The sequence below is a fragment of the Geotrypetes seraphini genome, chromosome 10 (assembly GCF_902459505.1).
Source record: "Geotrypetes seraphini chromosome 10, aGeoSer1.1, whole genome shotgun sequence".
NCBI classification, from domain to species: domain Eukaryota; kingdom Metazoa; phylum Chordata; class Amphibia; order Gymnophiona; family Dermophiidae; genus Geotrypetes; species Geotrypetes seraphini.
Window position 1 is genome coordinate 72,567,526 of NC_047093.1, and position 19,294 is coordinate 72,586,819.

Below are 19,294 nucleotides of genomic sequence, written 5' to 3' on the forward strand. Positions count from 1 at the left end.
GGAATGTGATTTAGGGGTGATCATTAGTGATGACATGAAGGCTGCCAATCAAGTGGAGAAGGCTTCCTCCAAGGCAAGGCAAATGATGGGTTGTATCCGTAGGGGTTTTGTCAGCAGGAGACCTGAAGTGATAATGCCACTGTACAGATCCATGGTGAGACCTCATTTGGAGTATTGTGTTCAATTCTGGAGACCACATTACCGGAAAGATGTGCTGCGAATTGAGTCGGTTCAGCGAATGGCCACCAGGATGGTCTCGGGGCTCAGGAATCTCACGTATGAAGAAAGGCTAAATAAATTGCAGCTGTACTCACTAGAGGAACGAAGAGAGAGGGGGGACATGATTGAGACGTTCAAATATGTTAGGGGCCGTATCGAGGTGGAAGATGATATCTTCTGTCCTATAGGTCTTTCAACCACCAGAGGGCATCCGCTGAAAATCAGGGGAGGGAAATTTCGTGGTGATTCCAGAAAATACTTCTTCACAGAAAGGATGGTCGATCATTGGAACAGTCTACCTCTGCAGGTGATTGAGGCCAGCACCGTGTCAGATTTTAAGAGAAAATGGGATATTCACATGGGATCTCTAAGGGAGTAAAGACAGGGGGTGGGTCATTAGAGTGGGCAGACTTGATGGGCTATAGCCCTTTTCTGCCGTCATATTCTATGTTTCTAAACTGAGCCTTTCGGTTTCATGGTTTGAAGCAACCTTTTTAAATCGTTTAAGGAGAGCATATTAAATTTGGCACATTTTGAGGTGCATCTCTTTGGTGGATCATCTTCTTTGAGACTAGTTGGACATGGTTTTGATTGAATAGATTTTCTTATTTTTTCTATCTTCTGAAAAAATTGGATCATTTTTGCGCTGTAATCTTGGACGGTTCTTTGGGATTTTGCTTTTGGATATTGTTGGTTAGCAATCGTAGGATAGAAAAGAGAGTTGAGGAATTTCTTACCTTTGAGATGTGGGAAGAGCAGTATTTTTTTTTTTTGCTCGGTTAATTTTTTGTTTGTAGTAATTACCTTGTACTTTAAATTTATTTAAGTTTTCAAGAGATTTGTGTTTTTGCCACTTACGTTTGAGGGATCGCAATTGTGTTTTGATTAATGCTAGCTCCGTATTAAACCAGGGGTTTTTTAGCATTTTGGGGGGAGATTCTTCTTGATTGAACCGGAGCTACTTTATTTAATAATACTAAGAGTGCTGAATGAAAGAAGTTCGTCTGTTGGGCAGTTGAGAATGTTCTTTCTTTAAAGATAGATTGGCTGCTACGGAAGAGGTGTCTAGCTTAGTATTGTCCCCATATGAAAAGTTTATTGGGTGGAAAATCTTTGGAACCGACCTTGGATGATAAAGGTGATCAGAGAATGATTAGTCCAAGGAATGGCAGTAACGCTTGAGGTGCCGAAGCAGGCATGTTGTGTATCTGGGATGATGATATGGTCTAATGAATGGCCACTAATGTGCGTTAAGAACATAAGAATTGCCACTGCTGAGTCAGACCAATGGTCCATCGTGCCCAGCAGTCCGCTCATGTGACGGCTCTTAGGTCAAAGAGAACTACCCTAACTGAGTCTAGCCTTACCTGCGTACGTTCTGGTTCAGCAGGATCTTTGTCTTGAATCCCTGGAGGGTGTTTTCTCCTATAACAGCCTCCAGAAGAACATTTCAGTTTTCTACCATTCTTTGGGTGAAGAAGAACTTCCTTACGTTTGTACGGAATCTATCCCCTTTTAACTTTAGAGACTGCCCTCTCGTTCTCTCTACCTTGGAGAGGGTGAACAACCTGTCTATATCTACTAAGTTTATTGCCTTCATTATCTTGAATGTTTCGATCATGTCCCCTCTCAGTCTCCTCTTTTCAAAGGAGAAGAGGCCCAGTTTCTCTAATCTCTCACTGTACAGCAACTCCACCAGCCCCTTAACTATTTTAGTCGCTCTTCTCTGGACCCTTTCGAGTAGTACTGTGTCCTTCTTCATATACGGCAACCAGTGCTGGACACAGTATTCCAGGTGGGGGCGTACCATGGCCTGGTACAGCGGCATGATAACCTTCTCCGATCTGTTCGTGATCCCCTTCTTTATCATTCCTAGCATTCTGTTCGCCCTTTTTGCCTCCGCCACCGCACATTGCACAGACAGCTTCATTGACTTGTTGACCAGTATTCCCAAGTCTCTTTCCTGGGAGGTCTCTCCGAGTACTGCACGAGAAATCCTGTATTTGTGTATAAGATTTTTGTTACCGACATGCATCACCTTACACTTATCCACGTTAAACCTCATTTGCCATGTCGTGGCCCATTTCTTGAGTGTGTTTATGTCACATTTCAGGTCTTTGCAATACTTCTGTCTTCACTACTCTAAATAACTTCTTATAATCTGCAAATTTAATCACCTCACTCGTTGTACCAATTTCCAGGTTGTTTATAAATATGTTGAAGAGCATGAGTCCAAGCACCAAACCCTGTGGCACTCCACTTGTGATGCTTTTCCAGTCCGAGTATTGTCCATTTACTCCCACTCTCTGTTTCCTATCCGCCAACCACTTTTTCATCCATGTGAGTATTTCACTCTCGATTCCATGGCTCGCAATTTTTCGAAGTAGTCGTTCTTGCGGGACCTTGCCGAACGCCTTCTGAAAATCCAGATATACAATGTCGACTGGGTCACCCTTGTTGGAACGTTAACTAGAGGGGCTAAACATAGTTCCTTGAGAAAACTAAGAATTTCCTTAGTAAAGAGGTTATCTTTTTGATCAGAATGGATATTAAACCCCCAAGAATCAATAGGTTCGAACTGGAGAAAGTAAAGTCTAGAATAATAGACTGGAGTATAGTAAACTTATCTCTATTGGTTGGTGGAGGAGTATAAAGAAGGAGAAGTTCTGTCTGAGGGGTGCTATTAATTTTGTATTGTAGAAATTCTATTGGGGCATGTGGAGGGGACTGTTCAAGACCCGTATTCAGTGAATCCTTATACAGTGGTGCCTCACACAACGAACTTAATTGGTTCCAGGAGCAAGTTTGTTATGTGAAACGTTCGTTATGTGAAACGCGTTTTCCCATAGGAATACATGTAAAAAAAAATAATTCGTTCTGCAGCATAAAATATGCTAAGATGACATAAAAAAGATAAATTTTTTGTTATTATTTTTATTTAGATACATCTAAAAACATACATCTCCCTGTCCTTTTACTTCCACTATCTTCCTATCCCATCTCTATTCCCTTTTGTCCCTCTCCCCATGATCAATCATCTCACCACCTCTCTCTGCCCTCACCCTCAGGGTTCAAGATTGCTTCCACTCTTTTTCCTGTTGTTCTCTCTGCCTGTCACCCTATGATTTAGCATCCCTTCTGCCCTTGTCCAATATTTCCCCTTCTCTCCCTCCCTCTCATCCCCTGCTCCAACATGTGCTTTCAGCGGCCTTCTCCCCCCTTAAGCGTCTTTTCTTCTCCACTCCACCTTTCCTCCCTCCCTGCCTCCACCTTTGTGGCGCTTTTGCACCCGACCGACAACAGAACAGGCCCGGTCGGACAAATCTCCCTGTCCTGTAGCCGCGAATCTAAATTACCTTCTTACAGCAGCTGGATTATTGAAGCTGCTGTAAGAGGTAATTTAGATTCGCGGCTACAGGGCAGGGAGGTTTGTCGGCCGGGCCTGTTGTCGGTCGATCGGGGGACCTGACCAGCTGTGCACATTCTTCGGGGCGGACCGCCCCCTCCCCCCCTCTTTCGTTCGCCATTGCCTTCTTCCTACCTGCCCTGCCGCAGCCGCACACAGCCGACCGGAAGTCTTCCTGATGTCAGCGCTGACGTCGGAGGAAGGGAGGGCTTTGCTTAAGCCCTCCCTCCGACGTCAGCGCTGACATCGGGAAGATTTCCGTTCGGCTGTGTGCGGCTGCGACAGGGCAGGTAAGGAGAAGGAGACTACCCTCGCGGCTCGACCAACCCCGCTGCGATCCAACCCCGCAGGAACCCCGGAAGTATGCAGCTCGGGCGACTTCGTTGTGTGAAACGAAGTACGTTATACGGATCACGACATAAAGTTCGTTGTGCGCAGCGTCCGCTGTGCGAGGCGGCCGTTATGCGAGGCACCACTGTATATTACTGCCACACTGCTGCCTTGCTTGCTTGTACGATGATTGAACCTAAAGTTGTAGTTTGATGGGCAGGCATAGGATAGATGCGCTTCATCACCTTTTCTTAACCAGGTTTCCGTTATACAGAGGATGTCAAGATTATGTTGGGATATAGCATCTTTAATTAAGTGATGTTTATTTTTTTATTGATCTTGAATTAATTAGTCCTATATTAATCAAATTATGATGAGAAACATTTATCAAGGCCTGTTTGGGGTAAATGTTAGACAATTGACGAGAAGAGTTTGGCTTACTGTGGTTTAGAGGTCTGTTGCCCCAGAGAACAGGGATGTTTGAACTGGGGTCACTCATTAAATTTCCTGGTGCCATAGGGAAGAAATGGTGATGAAAATTGATCTTACCAATCTTGAGAAGGGTATTGAAAACGGCCATTTGGCTGCGCACAAAGGAGCGCAATAAGGAGCATTAGCAGCGTGTGCCTCAAGAAGCTGATTTTTAACTGGCATGTCCAGCACTTCCAAGGGGGCTTGTCCTGCCGCGGGAGTAGCAAGAGGGGCTCAAAATCTAAGAGACAAGACAGGTAGGAGAAGGGCATATGTTAAAATTAGACAAAAAACCCCAAACAAAATATCAAAGCAAAAACAATAATAAGCTATCTAGTAAAGATAGCTTATGCTCAGGTGCTGTGCAGTAGTTAGTGAGTAGCGCGTGCCGTAAGAAGCTGATTTTTAACTGGCATGTACCGGCCCTTCCAGAGGGGCGTGTCCTGAGCTCACATTTACACAAGTCATATTCTGCAGGAAATGCAAGTGAATTTCAAAAATGATTTGTTTCCAAAGGCAGCTTACTTCTGTCTGCCAAAGAAATACTCCAAAATTAAATTATTTGATTTTATACATGTAATAAATAATGTGATATCCTATGTTCTGTTCAGGGTCATGGCCATGGGTGGGCCCAGGCCCACTCACTTTTGGCTCAGTTCCACCCAGCAGCAGTTCATACTTGGCAGCACTTGGCATGAGGAAAGCAAGCAGGGCTCAGCTACAGAGGCTCCTGCAGTCCTGCATCTCTCTCTTTCCCTCCCTTAACCCATGTCTCTTCTTCAAAGGATCGCTGGCAGCAATTCCCACACACTGCCTGCAGTTGACCTGAATTTCTTCTCTCTGCCACGTTCTACTTTCTATTTCTGCCTGGGTGGAAGATGGAGTCATGCGCATGCAGTGTGCAGAAATTACTGCCACTGCTGTCGATCCTTTGAAGAGAGGCATTTATTAAAAGTAGATTGGTTGTTGGGGGGAGGGGGGGAGATCCAGACCAGGGGTCTGCTACAGAAAGACTGGACAACAGGAAGGAGGAAGAGAAGAGAGAGGGATAATTGTGGGATATTGGAAGAATTGTGTAGGAGGGAGGGAGGAAGAGATGCTGCATGGGAGAAGAGAGGGAGAAATGTTGGATATGGATGTGGAAGGGAGGGAGGAAGAGTTCCTGCATGAAGGGGAGAATGAGAGAGATGTTGGACCCAGGACATGGAGGACATGGGGATGGAGTAGAGGGAGGGAGAGGTGCCATGGAGGGGGAGAAGAGAAGGAGGGAGATTTTGGATTAAGAGGCAGAAGGGATTAAGGGAGGGAGAAATACTAGACCATGGGGGGAGGGGAAAGAAGATAAAAAGGGGCAGGAAGATGTCGGAGGATGGAGTGGAAGGAACAGGAAGTATTAGGCTAAAATGCTGGAAATGATGGAAACCATGTGGGAGAGACAGGGAAAGGGGAGAATGAATGAAAGGAAGATAGTGATTACAGAGGGTAGAAATATGGTAATGGAGAGGGGAGTAGATTAAAGATGAAAGGAAATAGAAGACTTGGGAAGGAGTAAGATGGGGAATAGGAAAGCTAGTGGGTGTTAGAAGGAGATGAAAATTTGATAGGTAGCTGAAAAGTAAAATGAAGGATAAGAAAGAAGGTGAGATTTGAATGAATAGAGAAACAGAAAATAGAAAAGGGAATAAAGAGCCAAAAAGAAAAGATCAGTATGTCAGAGGCAGGTGTAGTGAGGAAATGGAACAAGACAGGAGAGAAGAGAAAACACAAATGGACAGCAGCCACTTGAAGGAGAATTAGCAGAGGACAGGCAGGAAACTGAAAAGAGAAATTGCAATCGATATGATGGGAAAAATAAAATGTCCATGCAACAAGGGTTATTTTGAATTTATTAACTGAAATATGTTAACTTTGCAAAATGTAAATATATTGAAAATACGTTTTGTCGAATTCAGTTATGAGCAGGGATTCATCCAGACCAAAAAACATATAGATAAAGCTGACATACTGAAAATCAAAAAGATGAAAAGGAGAAAAATAAACCTCAATTGAGGGTCGTTGGGACTACACAAGTACCCAACCATCCACTCATCATCACGGGTTTATAAAAAACTCCAAAACATGTATAAATAATCGATTCTCACATCTTTCATTCACACGAAATCTTCTTTTTGTTATTTTTCACAGTCTTTTTTTATATATAATTTCAGTTTAAATGTCAAGCAATGAAAAAGGCCCGAATCCCAAGCTTAACCCCATTAATTGGCGAGGACTACAGCTGAATGTAATCAGTATAAGCAGTTTTTAGAGATATGCAGCATATATCTGAAATCGTGAAAAAATACACTCATCTGAAATCGAGGATTTTCACCAAGAGGCTTCCAATTCAAGATCCCGACAGAAAAGACTTTCTGTTTCGCCCGACGAGGGCTACTTCAGGGGAACAATATCAACTCCAATATCTCTCTGCTTCTAATTATCTGCTGGAAATAGAGCCGACTCCTCTCAAGACGGTACAGGGACTGAAAGACGCGCCCGGCTCGAATAAAACACGAACCGGGCGTCTTGATAAATTTCGCAGAGAAGTGAGAACTAATAAACTTAAAAAGTTTCAAAGAGACCAGAAAGATTACCAGACAGGATACGTTTATAGATGGATGAGTGTGAATTATAAACCAAAAACAGTGAGGTTTACCACTTCAGGTGAATCTTCAGATATTGCAAATAGTGAGAGTACCTCTACTTCGGAGGAACCGGATGGGGATCAAGGCCAAACCAGACAAACTGTAGGACATACACGAGGAGGAAGAAACACTCGAGGCAGAGGGTCATATCGGGGGCGGTCACGAGCCCGGACACAGAAGAGACGGAATCATTAGTTATTAATATTTCTCAGAAAGTATTGTCTATAGATGAAATTTCATTATTATCTAAGGGACTGACTTTCGTTCCAACAGTGGCTCATAATGCATTTCAAGCCCAAATCGACTTGGAAAAATTTTTACGGAGATTAAATTTATGCTCCTTTTTCCATGAACATCCTAGTACAGCATCAGATATGTCCTGTGTACAGCCTAAATCAAAATGGAACCCCCCTGGCCCACTGAACCCTGTTATCGCGGCTTTTAAAACCCTTATGATTCAAGAACTTTATAGTATAAATGAAACAGCTAAAGTTCAAAGAGGGGTTCATAATTTATCTTCAGTAGAATATGGAGCCCTTCAAAAATTGAGAAATGATCCAACTATTGTGATTAGAAGGGCTGATAAGGGGGGAGCAGTGGTGGTTTGGGGTTGTGATCTCTATATTACGGAAGCTAATTCTCAATTGTGCAATCACGATGTATATCTGAAATTAGACCAAGATCCTTCGATGGAAATCTTTGAAAAGATTTTTAATATCTGTGCAGATGCACTGAAAAGCGGTTTTCTTACTAAAAAAGAATACCAATTTCTCACTCCTCAGCATTTCAAAGTACCTATATTTTATTTGCTACCAAAAATCCATAAAAACACTCAGTGTCCGCCAGGCAGACCAATAGTATCAGCTCGGGATTCACTATTGGAAAGGACAAGTAAATATATAGATAAACAATTACAAGTTTTTTTGAAAACCATTAAATCATATTTACAAGACACTACACATTTTTTGAAACTACTTAATGAGTTGGAATCCACATTACCCACGGAGTGCATCATGGTGACATTTGATGTGTGTTCATTATACACGTGCATCCCACAAGAAGAAGCTCTGGTAGTATTGGAAGCTTTATGGAACTCACAATTTGTTCAAGACAATATACATACGAAGTTTCTGAAGGACCTTTGTGAAATTGCATTGAAAAATAATTATTTTATTTTCAATGGTGAATTCTTTAAGCAGCTGTCTGGAATAGCAATGGGTGCTTCATTCGCTCCAACAATTGCGAATTTGTATATGTCATGGTTTGAAGAAACACTGATTTATACCATGCCAGAATTTCACCATGTTTTTAAGTGGTGGAGATTTATCGATGATATTTTTATCATCTGGTTGGGGACTAGGCAACAACTTATAGAATTTAATGATAAAATGAATCAGTGTCATCATTCCATTAAATTTACCATGACATATAGTGTTGAGAACATCAGTTTTTTAGATGTGGAAATCCATATGAAAGATCAGCACATTGAAACTTCAGTCCATCGCAAAAAAACTGACAGAAACACGTTGCTTAAATTTAACAGCATGCATCCAATTCATCTTAAAAACAGCATTCCTTTTGCGCAGTTTCTTAGGTATCGTCGTATTTGTAATACTAAGGATAAATTTACACAAGAAGCAAAGATATTGGAACATAAATTATTGTTACGAGATTATCCCAAAAATATAGTTAAACGAGCTAAAAAACGTGCGTTATACAATCCTAGAGAAACATTGCTAGATTACAAAAGACCTCATTCAGATGATGTTATAATTCCATGTGTGATTAAACAAACTCGTATGTCATCACAGGTGATCAAGAAATATAAAAAACATCTTCCCCTATTAAAAACGCTACCTTGTTTTGAAAACAAAAGATTTATTTTTTCACAATCAAGAAATAAAAATCTTAGTGATTTACTATGTCATACATCTAAGGAAGATTTTATAGGAGAAAACCCAGATAACATCCAGGGTCACAAACCTTGTGAACATTGTTCAAATTGTGACATAATGCTGAATATTTCCAGCTTTATTAATCCCAGTGATGGCAAGAGCATTGCTTTACATCAGACGTCCTCATGCCAATCTATGAATACAATATATACGATTCAATGTCCATGTGACCGTTTATATATAGGGCAAACATCAAGGACCTTAACCACTAGAATTACGGAACATAAAAGCTGTTTGAACACTCGGAAATTAACAGCCCCGATAGTGGCTCATTGTACCCAATTTGGCCATAGATTTGAGAACTTAAAATGTTGGGTCATCGAGAAATTACGCCCTACTCAGAGAAGAGGGGACAGTAGAAGAATGCTATGGCAGAAGGAACAACAATGGATTAGCCGGTTACAAACCTTAGAGCCAGTAGGCTTAAATACAGCTTATGAATGGCAGCCGTTCCTTTGAAATTCATTTCAAAAGTTCCTTCTTGTGGTCTGTTTGGCAGCTAGTGGGAAGGAAGGGTGTTTGGCCTATTGTGCATCACGTAGTTGATGACGTCAAGACGCCCGGTTCATGTTTTATTCGAGCCGGGCGCGTCTTTCAGTCCCTGTACCGTCTTGAGAGGAGTCGGCTCTATTTCCAGCAGATAATTAGAAGCAGAGAGATATTGGAGTTGATATTGTTCCCCTGAAGTAGCCCTCGTCGGGCGAAACAGAAAGTCTTTTCTGTCGGGATCTTGAATTGGAAGCCTCTTGGTGAAAATCCTCGATTTCAGATGAGTGTATTTTTTCACGATTTCAGATATATGCTGCATATCTCTAAAAACTGCTTATACTGATTACATTCAGCTGTAGTCCTCGCCAATTAATGGGGTTAAGCTTGGGATTCGGGCCTTTTTCATTGCTTGACATTTAAACTGAAATTATATATAAAAAAAGACTGTGAAAAATAACAAAAAGAAGATTTCGTGTGAATGAAAGATGTGAGAATCGATTATTTATACATGTTTTGGAGTTTTTTATAAACCCGTGATGATGAGTGGATGGTTGGGTACTTGTGTAGTCCCAACGACCCTCAATTGAGGTTTATTTTTCTCCTTTTCATCTTTTTGATTTTCAGTATGTCAGCTTTATCTATATGTTTTTTGGTCTGGATGAATCCCTGCTCATAACTGAATTCGACAAAACGTATTTTCAATATATTTACTATTAGTCTTACGTTTATGCCTCAAAACAAATTATTAGTGGTATAACAACTTTGCAAAATGTACATAACGGATGTCTTTGTATTATGTTCACTAGAAAAGGTAATGCATTCCCCTTGTTATTTCTCGATTGTTGAAATACATGCTGATTTAACTTCTTGGAGTTCCCAGTGCAATTTTTGCTACATTTTTCTAATTTGTTATGCCTTGTTCTGTATTTGGTGGGAAGAATCTGCCAGTGTGATAGGACTGCAAATGAGGAGATTGGAGAGGAGGCAGTGAGGAGAGGAGAATAGGGAGCCCCCCCCCCCTTCTATTTTCTGATCTGGGCCCAAGCATGTGTAATACCAGCCCTAACCCTTGCTGTAGCTAGTCCTTTCGCTGCCAGCTGAGGACTTCCTCCAAAAGAAGCCAGGGCTCCTTTCTATCCAGCTCTGCAGTTGGTGGCAGCATCCTTGAGCCACCAACAACTAAGCTTGTGTGGGGGTGCCGGATCAGTGGCTCAGAGACTTTGCTGCTGCTTTCTAAGCTTGATAAAAGGAAGTTGGGGGTCACCTTTGGAGAAAGTCTTTAACTGACAGACTTTGGGGATTCTCATTAGCTAAAATATTTGTATTTTGATTTGGGAAGTACCAGGTGAGGGGTAAGAGAGTAGGGGGAGGAGGAAGGCAGAGAAACTTTTGTACCTGCCCAGTCTGAGCTCGGGTCTACCCAAAATTGGCTTTTCTAACTACACAATGGATTATGTTTGGTTTGGGGTTTTTTTTTTTACCATAAGGTAAACACCCAGGGGTGGCAATTAGCAAAATGCCACATCACTCTGCCTGCGGGTTGTATACCCCTGGTCTAGTGTAAGGCACAGAGTCACCACAGGCCGCATAAAATGGCCAGGCAGGCCAGATTCGGCCTGCAGGCCTTGTATTTGACACATGTGGGCTAGATTGAGGAGCAGAGGGAGTTTATAAAATGGGAAATGAAATGTAGCCCAATAGAGGCTGGTGCCAACTGAGCTGGAAGCTCATTACAGCAGGAGAAAGCTGCTGGGCCAATAAAATAAACAAAAACGGATGTCATAACTGATCCATTTATACAGTTCCCCTAAACTGCAAATAATTGTATTTATTATAGATCATCAAGTTCAATGCAATAGAAGGCAACATTATAAAATAATGGTTCAGAATAATTTGATAGTAAAATAGAATTGTACTATATTTCCATGGCACAACATGTACAAGATCCTTTACCTGAAATCCTTAGGGTCAGGTATTTTTTTTTGTTTTCGGAATAGATCTCGCACCTATACTGTGTATACTCCCTCCCTGCCTGCCTCCGTCCTTCTCCACACTCTGAAGAGTGACGACCCTCCCCCCGGGCCCAGCAGCAGGATCCCTAAGCCTACCGTAGTGGTCTAGCGGAATGTTAGCACAGGAGCGATTCTCACTTGCTCCTGCCTGTACTCTCTTGGTGCTGAAAATGGCTGCCGAGAGGAAGGGAGGCAGGGGTGATCTGATGGCAGGAAATTACTGGGTCGTGGAGGGGCCTGATGGTGAGGGAACTGCTGGTTCTGGGTGAAGGCGGCTGGCAGCAGCAACGGAGAAGGGTACACTGACGAAAGCGTGCAGGACATTGACGCACTGACAATCGTGCGCTGACACCTGTGCGCAGAATGAATGCGTTCTGCCGCTTTTACGCCTTACCATTAGTGTTCTGAAGAGGGTGGGGCAGAACCCCCCCAGTACACTTATAACTGGTGGCATTCCTGTTGGGGGGGATTGGGAGGAGGCCCCCCTCCCCCAGTACAATGAAAACTTCCGTTCTCTCGCTGTTCAGGAATGTTTGGGAGCTTTCAGTGTAGTGGGGGGGGGGGGTCTTCCCCCACACACACCCCTAGCAGAAGCACAAGCTGTTATAAGTGTAGTGGGGGGGGGTTCTCCCCCTCAGAACGCTAATGGTAAGGCGTAAAAGCGGCAGAACCAGTGGCACGCATTCGTCCTGCATGCAGGTGTTGGCGCACGAATGTCCTGCACGCTTTTGACATGCCACCACGGAGAAGGGGTGCAACTGGGATGGAGGACAAACACATATACTTGCATTGATTTCAGTGTGTATCACGTCAGGGAAATTGACTACTTCCAGTTCACATCAAATTTTGGCTTTTGGAATTTCAGATAAAGAATCTTGTACCTGTATTTTTATAAAAGCAGCCCTCCACAGAAATTCAGTTGGCACTTAAAGAAAGCATTGTGAATTCCCCTCCCCTATATTTTGTTCTTATATTCATTGTCATCCTTACAGAGAGATTAGTGCTTCATATCTTTTAGTGAGTTGCCTACTACTCCCTCCCTCACCTTCAACACCATCACTGTATCTCCCCAATAGTGAAGTAAATCAGACCCTCATCAGAACCCTATTCATGCTCTGCTCAGATATCTGTACACTAATCAGGAAAAGAAATTCAGAGCAGAAAGGAGTTTGGCCCTTACAGCAACAATAGCTGGAAACTACGAAATGTGAAATATGTTAGCACAAGCAAAGATTTTGGAATAAAACCAGAAGGGAAATCAATAAAAATGGAGAAACAGGCATCTTTATAAATTGAATTAGTACCGCTGTTCTGAGACCAGAAACTCTTCATCTGCTCTGAACCATACTTTTGAGGGGGAATTGTTTTTCAAATTAGGGATCTAAGATTCAAAACACTGTCCCAAACTGCTAATTTTAGCAAATCACACACAAAAAGGGACAAAAAGGGAAATAGGATTGCCAACTTTTGACAGAGAAAAACCTGCCATGCTTTATGCCTCTCCCTTGCCCCCACCCTATGCCCAGCCTCAAGTCCCTTATTACACCACATGTTGCACCCTTTCTCTGCCCCATTCTGCCCCTCTATAACTAGAGTTGCCTTCTCCAGAGGAAAAAAAATGACACATATACCGTATTTTCGCGGATATAACGCGCGCGTTATACATGATTTTACGTACCGCGCATACCCCTCGCGCGTTATATGCCTGAGCGCGGTATACAAACGTTTTTAAACATAGTTCCCACCCCGCCCGACGCCCGATTCACCCCCCCACCCCGAACGACCGCTCGCACGCGCTCCCACCCGCACCCGCATCCACGATCGGAGCAAGAGGGAGCCCAAGCCCTCTTGCCCGGCCGACTCCCCGACGTCCGATACATCCCCCCCCCGGCAGGACCACTCGCACCCTCACCCCGAAGGACCGCCGACTCCCCAACAATATCGGGCCAGGAGGGAGCCCAAACCCTCCTGGCCACGGCGACCCCCTAACCCCACCCCGCACTACATTACGGGCAGGAGGGATCCCAGGCCCTCCTGCCCTCGACGCAAACCCCCCTCCCTCCAACGACCGCCCCCCCCCAAGAACCTCCGCCCGTCCCCCAGCCGACCCGCGACCCCCCTGGCCGACCCCCACGACACCCCCACCCGCCTTCCCCGTACCTTTGTGTAGTTGGGCCAGAAGGGAGCCCAAACCCTCCTGGCCACGGCGACCCCCTAACCCCACCCCGCACTACATTACGGGCAGGAGGGATCCCAGGCCCTCCTGCCCTCGACGCAAACCCCCCTCCCCCCCAGCCGACCCACGACCCCCCTGGCCGACCCCCACGACCCCCCCACCCCCCTTCCCCGTACCTTTGGAAGTTGGCCGTACAGACGGGAGCCAAACCCGCCTGTCCGGCAGGCAGCCAACGAAGGAATGAGGCCGGATTGGCCCATCCGTCCTAAAGCTCCGCCTACTGGTGGGGCCTAAGGCGCGTGGGCCAATCAGAATAGGCCCTGGAGCCTTAGGTCCCACCTGGGGGCGCGGCCTGAGGCACATGGGCCAAACCCGACCATGTGTCTCAGGCCGCGCCCCCAGGTGGGACCTAAGGCTCCAGGGCCTATTCTGATTGGCCCACGCGCCTTAGGCCCCACCAGTAGGCGGAGCTTTAGGACGGATGGGCCAATCCGGCCTCATTCCTTCGTTGGCTGCCTGCCGGACAGGCGGGTTTGGCTCCCGTCTGTCCGGCCAACTTCCAAAGGTACGGGGAAGGCGGGTGTGGGGGTCGGCCAGGGGGGTCGCGGGTCGGCTGGGGGGGAGGGGGGGTTGCGTCGAGGGCAGGAGGGCCTGGGATCCCTCCTGCCCGTAATGTAGTGCGGGGTGGGGTTAGGGGGTCGCCGTGGCCAGGAGGGTTTGGGCTCCCTTCTGGCCCAACTACACAAAGGTACGGGGAAGGCGGGTGGGGGTGTCGTGGGGGTCGGCCAGGGGGGTCGCGGGTCGGCTGGGGGACGGGCGGAGGTTCTTGGGGGGGGGCGGTCGTTGGGGGGAGGGGGTTTGCGTCGAGGGCAGGAGGGCCTGGGATCCCTCCTGCCCCTAATGTAGTGCGGGGTGGGGTTAGGGGGTCGCCGTGGCCAGGAGGGTTTGGGCTCCCTCCTGGCCCGATATTGTTGGGGAGTCGGCGGTCCTTCGGGGTGAGGGTGCGAGTGGTCCTGCCGGGGGGGGGGATGTATCGGACGTCGGGGGGGGCATCAGGCTTTCAGGATGGGGACAGACCTTCAAGGGGGGACAGGACTTCAAGGGAGGACAGTGCACGGAAGTCAGGGGGGGTGAACGGAGAGTCGGGACAGCGCACGGAAAGTCAGGGCGGGCGAAAGGAGAGTCGGGCAGCATGCGCGTTATATGCCTGAGCGCGGTATAGAAAAGTTTTTGTACATATCATCGTGATTTCTGCGCGCTATACCCCTGTGCGCGTTTTACAATGGTGCGCGTTATATCCGCGAAAATACGGTACATATGTCTTATGATTATTGCACAAACCCTGTCTGATGTTAAAACAACCTAAAATTAAATTTTGGATGTCCTCTCAGTAAGGCCAACACACAGTCCCACACACTCCCACAATCCCAATAAGGCCAGCACACAAACTCTTACAATACCACAACAGCTTCGACTCCCAGGACTCAAAGAGCAACAACGTTGTCTGTGAAGAGGCAGCACTGTACATATTACTCTGAGCACTAAAACACTAATACAACATCTAGAAAGAAAACAATTAAATGGATCTCTGCATAGAAACTGCATGCTAGAAAAATATTGCACCTTGGTCACACACGCAAAACATAGAGAGACCGTCAGCAAATATTAAATAAGGAACCACATACCAGTAATAGAGACAGAAAGGCAAAAGACGGTAAACCTCAATAAATCAGACTTGCCATTCATATCACATTTTGTTCTCTCTCCTTATCCATCATCCATCTTTTATCTGCATTACTATCTGTCCTGTCCAAAATCTCTCCTCTGTGTCCCATTCCCATCCTCCCTTCATGTTCTGCATCTGAAGTCTTATTGTCACTCTCCTCCCCCTTATATTCAGCATCGCCCCATTCTGTCCCTATCCCATCCCTTTCCAGCATTATACTCTGTGTCCCTGTCTGCATGCTTATTCCATGCCCAGCATTTCTTCTGTGTGTGCCCTTCTCCCTTTCTCTCTTCCCTGCCTCCTGTACCCCCACCCCAGGTTCAGCATCTCTCCTCTGCCCATCCCTCATGGTTTGGCATATATCCCTCTCTCCGCCTGTGCTCCATCCCCACCCCACCTCAGTCCAGTCTGTCTCTTCCCTCCTGTCTCCCCTCCCTGGGTCCAGCATCTGCCCCATCTTTTCCTCTCCCCCAGTCTGGTCTTTCTCTATCTCCTCTTATTCAGCATCCCGCACCCCCTTCTTGGCAGGTCTAGCACATACCATCTCCCTCCCTCCCCTGGTGTGTCCAAAATATCTTCCCCCCCACCCCAGCTCCTTTCTGCCAAATGTTATTTTTCTTTTAAATCAAGTCTTAAGCCAGACAGATCTCTTAAACATTCTTTTTGAACCAATTAAATTCATATATTTTTAAATATACTGAATGCTACCCTATTTGCCTTACTTAAAATTTCTTAGGATCCTGAACAGACTAAATGGATTTTCTTTTCTATATGAGCACTTCTACTTGGGATCTCTTAGAGAGAGGAAGAGCTGATGGTTACTGCAGATAGGCAGACTGGATAGGCCATTATCTGCCATCATGTTTCTATGTTTCTATATTCTGTAGCTGAAATGCACACATCAGTACATTCTACACTGTAGGCCAGCATTTTCCAGCTATCTCCAGGAGGCACACCTAACTGGTCTGATTTTCAAGAGACTCAATATCTACAAATCTTTCACTTGCATATTTATTGCAGTAATAATAAAAACCCAACTGGCTAGGATTGGGAAACATTGCTGCAAACTGCAGAGACTTTGGTTTTCCAAATTCCAGGAATGACTGATGCTTAGTGGAGACATCACAAATCTGAGTGCACCTGTGGGTTGTGATATACTTTTAACTGCTCTCACAGCACTGATTTTTACAGTGATCTGACAGAATGAACCTTGAATCTAGTCATCTTTTAACCATTCCAAAGTATCATATGTACTAAAGCAGGGGTCTCAAAGTCCCTCCTTGAGGGCCGCAATCCAGTTGGGTTTTCAGAATTTCCCCAATGAATATGCATGAGATCTATGTGCATGCACTGCTTTCAATACATATTCATTGGGGAAATCCTGAAAACCCGACTGGATTGCGGCCCTCAAGGAGGGACTTTGAGATTCCTGTACTAAAGTGACTTCACTCAAAAGTTAAGTAGAAGCAACTGTAAAAGTTAAAAATGCCAGCGTAAAGGCATTTCCTGCTATCTTTTGTGTGACCTTCACTTTTGCAAAGTCCCTTCACGGTAGTAAATTTGTGCATGAAGCACACCACTCAGAAGTTTATATACATTTTACATTAATAAGCTGCTGCAATGCCAAATCATCAAAACAATTAATAAATAAACATATGAGTATGTGAAAGACTTTACAGGCTTGTTTTTGCAGGAAACATAATTACAGTTCAAGAGCTCTAGATACTTTTTCTATAGATATCTGAAACAAAGTCCTCTTTGCACAATTTTTTAAAACCTTCATCTTGAATCAGATTCACCCCTTAGGTCCCCTTCCTTGGCCTTCCCTCATATGGGATGCCCCTCCCCAAACCATGAAATAGAGCTAAATTCCTTTAAAACGCCCACATTTAAGAACATAAGCAATGCCTCCGCCGGGTCAGACCATAGGTCCATCCTGCCCGGCAGTCCGCTCCTGCGGCGGCCCAAACAGGTCACGACCTGTCTGAATCACCAGAAGGGGCTCCCTTGCCACCTTGGTTTCTCATTGAAGTCCTATCTTCCCATCGAAGTCCTAACCCTCCGGTCTTGCACATGCACGACCTGGTTGGGTTTCTATACTTATTACCTGGTTAGCTTTCTATACTTGTTTTACATCCCAGCTCCTCCCTCAGTATCCCACGATCCCTTTATCCCTCAGGAATCCATCCAATCCCTGTTTGAATCCCTGTACCGTACTTTCCCTTCCTAATGTAAAGAGCCAGCCCAGCCTGCTTCCCCCTCTGCCCTCAGCAAACTGACGGGCCCCAAGGACTCCAGGGGACAGTAGGGGCAGGAGTGATCCCTTCTCACTCCTGGGAGCAGTCTATCCCAAAATAATGTCAGTTGATCCCTAGCAGTAGTTTTATGGTACTACTACTAGGGGTCAGATTGGTAAATAAGGAACAGTTGTCTGACCTTTAGCAGTGGTACCATCTACCAGTAGCGATCAGGCAGCCACTGGGGCAGGAGTGAGTTGAGCTCTCTCCTTCTTTCCTGGATTCCTCAGAGTGAGTCAGGGTACGTAGAGGGTGTCAGGGTACTTAGTCAGTGTACTTAGAGGGTGTCAGGGTACTTAGAGGGTGTCAGGGTACTTAGTCAGTGTACTTAGAGGGGGTGTCAGGGTACTTAGTCAGTGTACTTAGAGGGTGTCAGCTGAAAAGATGGGGATTTGGGAAGGAGGATGTTTTAAAAGGTTTTAGCCCCACATTGGGATTAGAGGGAGGGGGTATCGGGCCCACTGAGCCTTCAGGGAGTTGCGATCCCCATGGGAGAATGGGTTCAGGGAAATGTCCAATTCAAGCCAGAGGGTCCATTAAATTTTTTAGCACCACTGCTTGAAGTGACATTTTCTCCCAATGTTTCATGTGTTGCACAGCAAAGAACTCAAAGTTCTGAGCTATAGCAATGCATGAAATATTCACTGCTAAGTATAACTGAGGATGTCAAAAAGCCCAGAGCTCATTTGCATCTGTAGCTATATTTTCACAAAAATGGCTACTAACACATGAACTTTTTCCATTTAGTACATAGGCTCCTAAATTTTGTTCTATTGCTAATGAACTAGTATCATTTTTAAACGTGTGCCAAGCCAAATTCTGTCTTAAAGGCTCATCTCAATAAATTTAAAGTAATCAATATCCTCTACTTATCAAATCAAGACAAAATCATGTGACATCACGGCCTCTTCTAAGGTAACTAATTATTTTGTCACAATATTGATTGTTTTAACAGACTAATTACAATCCAGCTTTATGCTAAACAGGTGACACACATGCAATGGAGAATATTTCTGCAATTAGCAGCAATAGCTGCAAAATACATGTTGGAAAACTAGCAGTAATAAACATATTAAAAATAAATATATATATTATATGTATGTATGTGTGCGTATGTGTATAGATAGATATAGTATAGTATAATAAATACATTTAGAGATTGGAAATGCTGGGACAAATTGTCAAGAGGGAACCTAACTACAAAGTTACACATATATTTTTAAGTTTACACAGGACAACTTGGGGCTCCTTTTACGAAGCCGCGATAGCGGGTTTAACGCGCGTGACTTTTCATCACGCGCTAACCCCTGCGCAGGCCGAAAAACTACCGCCTGCTCAAGAGGAGGCGGTAGCGGCTAGCGTTTCCGGCAGTATAGCGCGCTATGACGCGTATTAAACCGCTAACGCGCCTTCATAAAAGGAGCCCTTGGTTTCCAAATGGAAGGCACCTATCTAAAGTGGATTAGAAAATTGATTTGTTAGGCAACTATTACACGGGTGTACATTTTAAGGCAAGTAAAACAGAGGTGAGG

At 44.9% G+C, this 19,294-nt stretch overlaps 1 protein-coding gene across 6 annotated transcripts in view; it reads left to right on the forward strand.

Annotated features, from left to right (window-relative positions):
- MAPKAP1 (MAPK associated protein 1) overlaps window positions 1-19,294 on the forward strand; it is a 479,755-nt gene that overhangs the window by 328,888 nt on the left and 131,573 nt on the right. The gene's annotated exons all lie outside the window — the stretch shown is intronic.